We start from the raw sequence: 13,200 nt of genomic DNA on the forward strand, positions 1-13,200 counted from the left end.
ACCAACAGAAACAAAGCTGCTTGTTGTACTTCACATGCTGGCAAGTGGCTCTTTCCAAACAACTGGTGCCCTGGTTGGCGGAATACCACAACCATCATTCTCCGCATATCTGCCCAAAGTACTGGATGCCATCATTCGCCTGACACCCGCCACATCTGCTTCCCTAACACACTGCAGAAGCAGCAGGAAACTAAACAGGGGTTCTACGCAATCAGTGGCTTCCCACACGTCCATGGTGCAATCGACTGCACACATGTACGCCTTGTGCCACCTGCTGCAACTGAACACCTCTACCGCAATAGGAAGCACACACATTCAATCAACGTGCAGGCCATTGTCGATCACCAAGGAATGTTCACCAACATCGTGGCTAAATATCCTGGGAGTGTCCATGACTCATTCATCTTCCGTCACTGCACCATCAACCAACACTTCCAGGATGGACGGTATGGCAATGGCCTACTTGTTGGTAAGTACAAAAACCTACTAATATACACACTGCACAGCAACCCTCTAGGGCACACAACACATACACCACAACAGCAACATCTAGACAGGAACACACTGAGGTCCTGACATCACTAGCCATGTTTCTTAAGTCACCATTGAACCTGTCACACATCGGAATTTACTGTACAGCCTAATGTGAAGACATTGAGTGTGATAGCCGCAATGTCACCTTGCAAATTGTAAGTGTCCCAATGACCTTTACATTAATACATTGCATAAGCCTAAAGGTATGGGATGTCCAGGGTAATTTCATATGAACGTGCTAACAACACTTATAAATGAAACTCTACATTGAACTATCTACTCACCCCAATTGAAGACACAAGGACACCTGTATCACAAGTCACAATGCTAGGGAGGGCACACTGCACTGAAAATCCCAAAACATACTGATGACAAATTGTTAGCAGACAAACACTTGCTCAGCCAAGGAAACAACACAATGCAGATGGTATAGCCTACAAGTATAGGATGTCACATTAGTACACTAAATAGTCACAGACAACACAAGACAACTACTGCCATTGAAGGTCTTTTCAATAGTGCAAGCTACATCAACAGGATCCCATTCTTTTTCTGTTTCAGCTGATCAGGGGTATGGCATCCAGCCATGAATTATGACAACATTTGGCAACCCAAGTACTGCTGCAGAGCGGGCATACAACCACGCCCATAAGAGGACACGCAGCATTGTTGAGCGGACCTTCGGCATCATCAAGTCAAGGTTCCGCTGCCTCGACATCACTGGTGGTAGCCTACTATATTCCCCCGAGATGGTCTGTAGGATCATCCTCACATGTGCAATATTGCACAACATTTGTGTCAAAAGGAACATTCCCCTTCTCGAACCAGACCCATAAATGCCTGAAGACGAGGAAGGAGGATGCTGCCCTGCAACAGGAGGGGGAACAACCAAACACGGCTGGAGTGCGTAGGCGCCAACAAATTGTGAACAATTTTCATAATTATCACCATCACCACTTCATGAACTATTGTAAATAAACACTGATAACAAACACCACATCATGGTCTGGCTAATCATGTCTGCACACCCTTCTGCACACCCTTAGCTCTAAATATCAGAAGAAGAATGTCGTCTCATGGAGCATTAATGATATAACAATCAGGACACAGAAAAATACACCACAAATGTAATGCCTGTCACACAACGGTCACATACACACACAATGTAAATGACGGACATCCTGTACAGTTCACCTTTGAAGGGCAATAGCTGAGGACCACACCTATTACACACATACATGTAGGAAACATGGTTCATCGCAGCAGATGTCACACAACTAAAACACCATCACTCAACTAGGGGAAAACAGGCCTCATACATCAGGCAGTTGACATGCTTTTGCTTCAGGAACAGGAATGTATTACCAGACTCTTGGCAGCAGTAATTCCAACTACTTACAATCTTTGCAAAGAGTTACACATAAGCAGAACATACAGGGCACAAGTGCCACACATATGACAAGCATCCAGCACATCACATCCCATCCCATCCCATCTACATGTCAGCCCTTTTTTAAAAACCTTACACACCCATGTGGCTGGTCACACCCCACCTGTCTGAAGAGGTCCCTGGAATGCTGATGTGTACCCTGAGATTCCCTCATCTACATACACACACTCACAAGAGTCATCCAGTGTGCCACACCCTTTCCTATGCCTACCATTGTCATAGTACCATCTCACTGCATGGAACTCAGCTCATATAATACACTGGCTTGGATTTTTTAAGGCCTGGTATCACCTGTAGATTGATTCTCGTGTGAAAGGTACTGTAGGCCATTTGAAAGCAAATCTCATCCGACAGGACTAGTGAGACACTGATGGAGGCCACACCAGTGATCCCCTCCATGCACACCACCCAAATTTACATGTGCCGTCCCTGCTGATGCCTCCTACAGCATAGATGTAGACATTTGGGCAATTACACCATTAAGTATTGCTACTAATGTTGGCGTGTAACACTTTATCAGGGTTCATGTGTCACCTTCAAGACCACACAGGACATGTCAACTGTCTACTCCTCCCTCTGACCAGTCCTAGTCAGACCACTGATCATGAAATTTGTGAAATAGCTGGCTCCTGATTGACCCAGCATCCTGTTGGACTGACTGGCACCTGTCCGTGAGTCACCCTAAAGATACCCGGTGGCCACCTATGGACCACACTTGCTGTCCAAAACCTCTCGTACCTCAGAGGCTAATTTGTCATTTGCCTCATCAATGTAAACTCAAATACATTGTATTGCATCATCTGACTGTTATTTGTATCATATTTGTGACAGTGCCCTTGAATAGCTAAATCATGGCCCTTCCGTTGTCTGGGCCTCATTAATGCCTAAACTACAAAGTGTGACAGTATACCTGGCCCATAGCGTTTGATGGTGTACGTGGCCTCCAGCAGAACCAGCAACCTCAGATAATGTCCATGAAAAGTCAACACATATGAGGACCCTACCCTGACAGTTCACACGCTGAGTAACATTGTTCAAATAATAGAGATGAGTTGTGTGTGCTGAATACCAGCCATTTACTTCTGCACAGAGGCTATGATGTTTCCTGATGCATTTCCATCCACAGAGGCCAACTTGAGTACAAATGTTGCAATGACACATGCCGGATCCAGACACCTGAGACATTCTCTCACTCAGCACACCACGGTTGCCCACGTCTTCAGTGACAGGGTGGGACCATCCACGTGTAGGCTACCATGTCCTCAATGACTTTACTCACATTTAGCTACAAACGATACTCATTAGACACACGATTAGCTGCCAATAACTCATGATGAGACCTGGACATTACAGTGACAACATACACCTTAACAGTTGATACTGGATCAACATTGGACCACACACATGTACATGTACCATCCAATCAACAAAATGGTTGCAAGCAGCCTATCATAGTAGTGTCCCAGTTGTAACCTAGCAGGAAGAATGAAACATGCCACTAAACCAGGTAATGCATAAAGGGCCACATACATCAACAACCTATTTGCTATCATGACATAAGGAACGTTGAGATTTTGCTATTAAAATCAATGCTAAATGTTATGTCAGAATTCTCCAAAGAGTCAACAGGGCAAACGTCAAATGGGCAATAGGGATTACAGATTAGCAAACAGAGAATCATACTCAATTTGCTTCCATGGGCCTGCTGCCAATGGTTTAGCATTACTGAATTTGGGAAAACCTTGGATAAAGTTGCAAGTCAGGAACAGCAAACCCCAGGGTGCTGGGGGCCTAAGTCCCCCTCTGCTGCACCCCAAATATATATTTTTTATGCACATGTGAAGCACACACATGCATAAGGCGCATGTGTGCCCTACATGTCAATACTGAAACACATGTTGGCTGCATTAACTCGTAATTAGGACATGGTTACCCCCAAAAAAGGTTTAGGCGACAATTACATTACCTAATTGGCCTTTATGCAATTTGGAATAGCTTGATACATGTGCTCACAATTTTGCTAAGGAATACATCCTGGTATCTCTTTCATATTTAGAAATTTGCAATCAGCAATTACCTACATATGTGCACAATTATGAGTAATATCCATTCTGGCCAATCATTACTATTGCACTGTGAATACCTTCTATACATCCTATAAGGGACATTTGCTATGGCTAACCCCAAAGTTTATCACTTAGCACCGTTTGCTCATGCAAAATTCCATTTCTCATTTGGACAAATGAAATACATATTTGTCATAATGCATTATATTTTCACGCATACAGCTTGTGCGTCATAATTTTTGATGCACAGGAGTGCAAATAGTCAAAAATATTTTTCCTAAATAGATATCATAATTGGCTGCGGCTTAATTTTCACCTCTAGAACTGTAAATTATGCCGCAAAGAAAATTATGAAAAATATTTTGACTCTGCATTATCTGCACTCCTGTTCGTAAAAAAAAATGACGCACAAGCTGTATGCGTGAAAATATGACGCATAATGGAAAAAAACGGCGGCCATGTTATACAGGATGTGATGTAATAGGATATCCTGTTTACAGATTCTGTACAGTGGGTGTACTTTCACTTTCACTTTGCAGTCTCTGATTATTCTAGACTGTGTGGCTGTGTGCAAAGTGTTGTCCTGTGTATTAGTGATTTTGTGTCCAGAGTGCCATCTTACTTGTTGTTTTGTCATAAATATATTGTTGTAGAATACTGTCCGAGTCTGTGTTGTATAAATTTATCCAGTCCAGTCTTGTATTTTTTGTCTGTGGGAGTCTGTTGTGGGTACTGTGATATAGGGGATAGTTGGGCTTTTCTATTTGTTAAGTTTTCTTTGTATTTCCTCACTCTAACTTTCCCCATTTCCCCCTTTTCTTTTTTTCTACTACTTTTTCCCCTTTTTCAGTGCTTAAATGTCTGGTAGGTCACGGCTTTCCAGGATGGGTGAGGAGGAATTGGGGTAGTTTATATGGCTGGTTTGCCATTTCCTCCCACTTATGCTGGAGGCTGGGGGTAGGGTGATACAGGGGTATCACATGGAGGCCCGAAAAGTCAGGTGGGGGAAGGTGTGCCATCACTTGGTGCGTCTGTATGGGAGCCAAAGGAATGACCATCAATTGAAGCACCGCTGGGCTGACCTGATCTCCAGGGAGCAAGAGCTACTGGACCACCTGGGAATCAGGATTGGTGGCCATGTTGGTGAGTACAGATCATGTAAATGTGCACAATTAAAAGCTGTGTAGTGACATGAGATGATTGGTACCCAATCTGCCAGATAAGTAGCTGACTGTGTGTAATGCTAGGGAAACATACAGGGTAATTGATGCACTATGTGAAGGATGACAAATGCTAGCAGTCAGGCAGCTCATGTTTCCCACATATACAGGTTGCTTGTAGCAGAATGTAATGTAGTGCCGTCTTTGTGTCAGACAAGCGACACATTAATGACGCAATCAGGACTCTACAGGTCACAATTGCCAGTGAAGTATGGATGTAGTAACATACCTACATATGTAGGAATGTTATAGCTGATCTTATGCTGCAAAAAGATAGACATTTTTAAAGGTCTGACAATTACACCGTTGTCTCCTTCCAAAGAATTCCCATTAATCATTCATATGTACAACCCATTTTTTGATACACAGCTGATTGATACTTTTTTACAACGATTTTGCAGCAAAATCCGAGGAGGAACGAAACTTAAGAACATCTGCGGCATCTGGAATGGCAAGAGGTGATACATGGTAACACTGAAATCTGATCCCAATGGGGTAGGAGGTTTAGCACACCCCCCGGCCACGGTAACTATTGGCCCTCAGAGGGTTTATCGTATATCAAGGACAACCTCTTTTTTGTCGCCACTGCCTTCGTTTTGGTCATACTAAAGAAAGTTGTACTGATATGCGTTGTAGCTCCACAATTTCTACAAACTATAAGGCAACAGAATGTACTGAACCTAAACATTGTAATCTTTGTGGGTCTTTGGGTCATCTATTTAGGAATTGCCCCAAAAATCGTACATCTTATGCCATGGCTGCCAGTACCCGTCCCTCCACCACTCCTCAACCTCCTCCTCCTTCCTCAACTAACCAAGCCGAACCAGATGATGATCTCTAAGGTTTTTTTGAGGGATTACCTATTCGAAAATATAGGCCTACGCCAGAAAATGAAGGCGAGGCAGATATCATCCCTGATGTTCCCACTGATTGGACAGACCCTTCCTACTCATAATACAACTACGGTGCCTGCAACGCTCTTACCTTGTGCGGATAGTGTAACCGTACCAGAGGGTAGTATTACTCAGATTGAATCTGAACTCCCTCCGCCTGCCAGTGCGCCCCTACAGGCAGAATCCACATCAAAACCCTCTATTAGTGGTACAGATCAGGAAAAGGAACTAAATGATTTCGAGATGACCTCGACAAATACAGAAGATAGTGAATGGCAGGTTCAGAAGGGTAATAAACAAAGCCCAGAAAGCCCTTCCACAACAAAAAATGGATCCAGCCCTGCAGTCTAAATTAAAACGTAGGCCGTCTTCCATAGAAAGAACAGCAGGGGAAAATAGATTTAACCCCTTACAAAGCCTCTCGGGTTCCGAGGAGGCATCCTTCCCCATTTCACTGCCAGCACCTACTGGTGAGTGTAGTAAAGATGACCTTGAGGCTACCCCAGATTTATTACATTACGCTGCCGAAACTATTATCGAGGCTCATAGCATATCCACAGGTGAACTTCCTGATGCACAGCCTCTTGATATAGACTCAACATGAAATGCAAATCTCTACTTATTTTATTAATGGTCATTGCCTCGGTGGTCACTCTTAATGTCCGAGGGATGACACATCCATCTCGTAGAGCAGCAATTTTACAGTACTGTGAAGGATTAGAAGCAGACATTTGCCTCCAGGAATGTGGGCTACAGTTTCGATGTGACACCTCAGGACTGCAGGCTTTGTGGTCTCGTGGTCTCTCTGTGTGGTCAGGTGGGGGAATAGGAATGCTGGGGTAGTTATTCTGTTTCAAAATAAGCAATGGTGTGTTACCCAAGAAAAAGTTCTATGTCCAGGAAGAGCTCTGCTAGTACATACCACCATGAACCATGTTCCTTTAAAAAAAATTAATATATATGCCCCTGTAGACAAAACAGACGGAGGTGCATTATATGACCTTATCAAACCTTTTTTAACAGGGTCAACGCCACTAATTTTACTAGGGGACCTTAATTGTATTTTACATGCTTAAGACCGCCAAGGTACTCAGACTTGCTACAATGTTGATGTTACTTCAAAACAATTGTCTTCTCTATTAACAGACATAAATTTAAAAGATGCATATAGAGAACTGCACCCCTGCAGCTCTGGTTTTACTTGGCACTCTGACAAAGGCACAGGCCGCTTTCGTATTGATTTTATTTTCCTCTCACAACCACTTCTCACCCATTCTGCCCGTATCCTCACCCCCCCCTTTACTGACCATTCCGCTGTATGTATTTTTTTCAGCATTAACCCACATTCAGGAAAAGGACCAGGTGTATGGAGACTGAACACCACATTGTTAACCGATGATCTTGTACAAAAAGACAAAAAGAATATAGAACCCTTTATCAGGCACTACGTAGTAAAAAAAAAAAAAAACAGTTTACTACACTTTGAGTGGAGGCTACATGTAAAGCAACATACTAAATTGTTTTTTATTCACCAAAGTCAGCAGCGCATTCGACAACAGTGGGCCAAATTTGAAGCTTTACAGAACAGGCTAACCCACCTCACATCACTGGCGGACACTGGCGTTGATGTTTCCACCAGACTCAAGCAGGCACGACAAGAACTCATGCGTTGGCTGGAGCAAAAAGGAAGAGAAACCATCTTTCATTCCAGGGTCAAACATTTCGAAGAAAATGAGAAATGTACGTCATACTTTAAGAAGGTACAATCTTTGCATAAAACTATTACTGAATTGCGAGATGACTACAGAATTCTTGTGCAGGGCACAAATGCATGTAAAACTGTTGTTACAAATTTCTATAAAAAACTGTACACTCCTCCCTGTGTCGATACTACTAAAATGACTGCTTTGTTGGGATTCTCTGATCTTCCAACCTTAACACCAGATCAACAGTCATTTCTTGCAGAACCTTGGACAGGAGAGGAGTTTTTACTCGCCTTACAGAACGCGCCCACAGGATCGGCACCAGACAAAGATGGGATACCCTGGGAATTTTATCGACTCTTCTGGAAAGAAATCTGTGTTGACTTCATCGAGGTACTACAGGAAGGTTTCACTGCTCATACCATTCCTCAGGCTTTCCCGGAAGGCATCGTCACGCTTATCTTCAAAAAAGGTGAGCCACAAGATTTACAAAACTGGCGTCCCATTACGTTACTGATCGTAGATTATAAATTGCTAACAAAAGTACTGGCCAAACGCATGTCAAGGGTCATACAGCATATTATACACCCAGATCAAACCTGCGCCGTCCCTGGACGACAAATCTGGGAGAGTTTGGCAATCATACGAGATCTGATCTGGTATAACCAGAATAGAGACTCTCCTCTGGGCATCTTATCCCTTGATTTTCAAGAAGCCTATGACTCAGTGTCCCATGAGTATTTGTTTTATATATTACAGTATTTTTGTTTTCCGCCTGCTTTTGTGCAAATGATAAAACTATTATATACCAGTGCTGTGAGCTATGTAAACATAAATGGTTTCCTGACATCTCCGATATCAGTGCAGGCAGGAGTACGACAAGGTTGCCCAATGTTTCCTGTTATGTTTATTTGTGCGATAGAGCCGTTATTACAACATTTCAGATACCACCCCAACATACACCGTGCCTTCGTGCCAGGGGGTGGGGGAAGTAAGGCAAAATGTATCGCTTATATGGATGATGTCACGCTAATCTGTACTGATGTTACTTCTGTCCGAACTGTTTGGGCACAAATGGAGTCCTTTCATACGGTGTCTGGTCTGCATCTCCATTTGGAGAAAAGGGTTTGCTTTACGATGGGTCCATGGGATAATCTTGCACAACTCCCTTTTCGTGTCACTTGTGAACCTGTTAAAATTTTAGGAGTGTGGTTTTCTGATACTACCCCTGGCAAACTTAATTGGGAGAAATGTGTACAGAAACTGAATACTAAAATATCCCTGTGGAAACTCAGAAAGCTGTCTTTTGAAGGAAAAATTCTTGTGATTAAGACTGTCTTACTACCCATAAAGTTATTTATAGCAATAATTTATCCTCCAACACCACCTATGTTGGTACATTGTCAAAAGATCCTATTTACATTCTTTTGGGGATCTAAGATGGAGAAAATGGGGCGCCAAAAAGTCTTCACAAATGTATCTAATGGAGGGAAAGGCATGCCTAATTTATTCATTGTTTATGCATCTCAATTATTATGTTGCACTTTAAAAAGTATGAATGCAGGTCAACATCGACGCATGTTTTTCTCGTTATTACATGTCATTTTTCTTGCATCCCTACAAATTATGTGAAATGAGCAACAATGTTCCACATGTTTTAAATCCCCCACCGTATTATACATCTCTGGGAAAATTGTTACAGCTACCCCGAATCAGAGACATTTTGGCAGATGGACAAAATCAAACCTATTGCGTCATCAAAAAAGAACTCAAGCTACGAGAAGAACATTTAGTTTTGGGCTGTTTTACAGATGAGCAGTATACAACAAGTATACAAGAAGTATGGAGCATGATTGGCCACAAAGGACTCCTGAACTCTCGAAAAGACTTAGCATGGATGGCCGCACACGAGTGCCTACCGGTCAAATCTTTTCAGCATAAAAGACGTTTGGCTCCATCACCAAAATGTCCTCAGAACAATTGTTCCCAACAAGAGACTGTAGTACACCTCCTGTGGAATTGTCCCTTTTCACAGAACTTTTGGTCCTCATTACTTCAAATCATCAAAGGCATCACAAAACTTACTACTTTAAATTATGATATGGTTCCGTATGTTTTTTTTCCTGTACTGTCTACCTCACAAACAATTACTGCCTGGAGACTGTTGAACTGTGCCAAGGAAACTCAATGGATCGCACGCAATCTCTTACTGTTTTCTCACAAAGATTTATCGGTTTCAGATTGTAGAATTTTATGTCTGGATAAAATCTGCACGTATTATTTCTTAGATTGTAAACATTTAGGAAGAGAACAAGCACTTGAGCTTTGGAAACTTGCCAAATGGAAAGATTGGATTACATAAAGTGACTATATTGTATAAACTGATTAACTAAAACCAGTTTGATGTTAAGACTGCATGTCAAAGATTACATTACTGTATATATTAGTTATATATTGTAAATTTTCTGTATATTCAAATCAATAAAGATTGTTTTGGAAAATCAAAATCTGTTCTTATCAGTTTAATATCTGATACGTCCTCTATCTGGGGACCATATATTAAATTGATTTTTGGAACAGGGAGATGGAATAGGAGCTTGCTCTGTCCACTACACGCATCAACCTGGTATTGCAGTACCTCCAGGAATGGTGCACTTCCCCACCCGGGGAAAAACATGCTGTTGAAAAAAAAGATGAAAAAGCTAAAGTAGCGTTTCACTGTCTCTCTGTAAAGTGGCGCTAATGTCTTTGGGTGTAAATAAAACCAACCTGGGCACTTTGTGGCAGCCGTGTCTGGTTTTATTTATGTCGTTATTTATTTATTCCTTTTTTTATTTCTGTGGTATTTTATTCCCGGACTTCCCCCCCCCCCCCCCTTTTTTTTTTTTTTGTCCTCTGCTCAGAGGCTTCACTTCGGTGGAGAAAAATGGTCAGAAAAAGACTGCATCTTCAGCAGTGTTTTTCTTTTGTTTTTGGATCCATTTCACAGGGTAGCGAGTGATGGAAAAGAGGCAAAGCAGAGGGCAAGAGCCCTTTCTTCATCTACCGCGTTTTCAGCAAGTGAAGAGGAGCGAGATAGAAAGAGCAAGATAGGAAAGGTAAGAGAGAGAAAGAGTTGGGGGGGCAGCTGCCTTTGGCAGAACAGAAGAAGTGGACACTGTCTTTTACTTCTGCCCGCAGAAGACATGGACAGAGTCCTTTTCCTTCTTTCCCCGGCCACAAACAGCTACGAACGGCTGAGCCTGATCTATAGGCCTAAGCAGAGTCCTGGGCAAGCGAGGGCGAGGTACCGGCCGCTTGCTGCCAGGCTGCTGTCCAGGGTGGCCCGATCTTCCGACCCAGGGGCTGGACCCAGTGGACAGGAAGGGGAGGGGCATACAAAAACTAGAAACTGGCAACGTGGGTATGCTAATGGACGCATAATGAGGCGACTGCTGAGAACTCTGAGCCGGGAGACACCCTGACGCCAGGGCCTCTTTTTTCCTTTCGCCACTCGCTGAGCTCTTGCCAAGAGATGGGGAAAAGAGGCAAAAGGCCCATCAATGGTCAAGGAAAGGACGACCCCAGCCCGAGTCAGCCAGGGAGACCGGCCGGTGAGGTGAGAATTCTGCCACCTTTCGGGTTATCGCTTCTCGGCCTTTTGGCTAAGATTGTGTGAGGTTAGTGCCTTCTGGAGGAGGCAGGTGATGGGCCTTCGTTCTCTGGCTTGTCCGGAGCAAGGCTGAGGCACCTGTCTCTGAACGAAGGGACGTGAGGGTGAGCAAGTGGTGCTTTTTAGTGTTTCGTCTTGGAAGGGTTTTCCTTCGTACTCTGGCTTGCCCGGAGCAAAGGTTACCCTGACTAACGGAACACACAGAAGCACACTTGTGATTAGAGGGCCTTTGTGCTCTTTATCTTTCTCTTTCCTTTTAGGTGCCGTTATTTGGTCTGGGAAATCCCTTGTCCTATAGGGACATCTAGGGGTGCACTGTGGAATAGCAGGCTCTTGGATATTTCCAAGCAGCACGGAACAGACTCCTGCCTGCAGGGACCTCTAGGGATAAGGTAGGAACCCTCTAGGGATAAGGTAGGAAATTGCAGCGTAGTTATTATTCTTTTCCTATCTCCAGCATTTGACTTAAATGTTCTTCTCTGTTGTATTGATTTTTTCACAATAATATCATCATGGCCACTATTAAAACAGGTCCAGATGTCATCCCGCCATCCTCACTCAATTCGAGTGGAGGTGGAAGGAGGAGTGAAAGGGGAGAGAAATATTGGTTTTCTTATAGACACAATTTTAAGACAAGAATTGAAAATAACAGATGACATGATACAATGTATTCAAGAATTTCCTGGAAAAAGTGCGTTTGATATCACATTAATTTCTGAAACCATTTGTAGGAATATTATAGCTGATCTTATGCTGCAAAAAGATAGACATTTTTAAAGGTCTGACAATTACACCGTTGTCTCCTTCCAAAGAATTCCCATTAATCATTCATATGTACAACCCATTTATTGATACACAGCTGATTGATACTTTTTTACAATGATTTTGCAGCAAAATCCGAGGGGGAACGAAACTTCAGAACATCTGCGTCATCTGGAATGGCAAGAGGCGATACATGGTAACACTGAAATCTGATCCCAATGGGGTAGGAGGTTTAGCACACCCCCGGCCACGGTAACTACTGGCCCTCATAGAGGGTTTATCGTATATCAAGGACAACCTCTTTTTTGTCGCCACTGCCTTCGTTTCGGTCATACTAAAGAAAGTTGTACAGATATAGTTTGTAGAAATTGTGGAGCTACAACGCATAAGGCAACAGAATGTACTGAACCTAAACATTGTAATCTTTGTGGGTCTTTGGGTCATCTATTTAGGAATTGCCCCAAAAATCGTACATCTTATGCCATGGCTGCCAGTACCCATCCCTCCACCACTCCTGAACCTCCTCCTCCTTCCTCAACTAACCAGGCCGAACCAGATGATGATTCCTTAGGTTTTTTTGAGGGATTACCTATTCGAAAATATAGGCCTACGCCAGAAGATGAAGGCGAGGCAGATATCATCCCTGATGTTTCCACTGATTGGATAGACCCTTGGGGAGAACAACATTCTCCTACTCATAATACCACTACGGTGCCTGAAACACTCTTACCTTGTGCGGATAGTGTAACCGTACCAGAGGGTAGTATTACTCAGATTGAATTTGAACTCCCTCCGCCCGCCAGTGCGCCCCTACAGGCAGAATCCACATCAAAACCCTCTATTAGTGGTACAGATCAGGAAAATGAAATAAATGATTGAGATGACCTCAACAAATACAGAAGATAGTGAATGGCAGGTTC

At 43.1% G+C, this 13,200-nt stretch overlaps 1 pseudogene; it reads left to right on the forward strand.

Annotated features, from left to right (window-relative positions):
• The first annotated feature begins 10,353 nt into the window (after window positions 1–10,353).
• LOC138297576 (U2 spliceosomal RNA) lies at window positions 10,354–10,526 on the forward strand (annotated as a pseudogene).
• The last annotated feature ends 2,674 nt before the right edge of the window (window positions 10,527–13,200 follow it).

Source organism: Pleurodeles waltl, chromosome 5 (genome assembly GCF_031143425.1).
Source record: "Pleurodeles waltl isolate 20211129_DDA chromosome 5, aPleWal1.hap1.20221129, whole genome shotgun sequence".
In the NCBI taxonomy this organism is placed as follows: Eukaryota; Metazoa; Chordata; class Amphibia; order Caudata; family Salamandridae; genus Pleurodeles; species Pleurodeles waltl.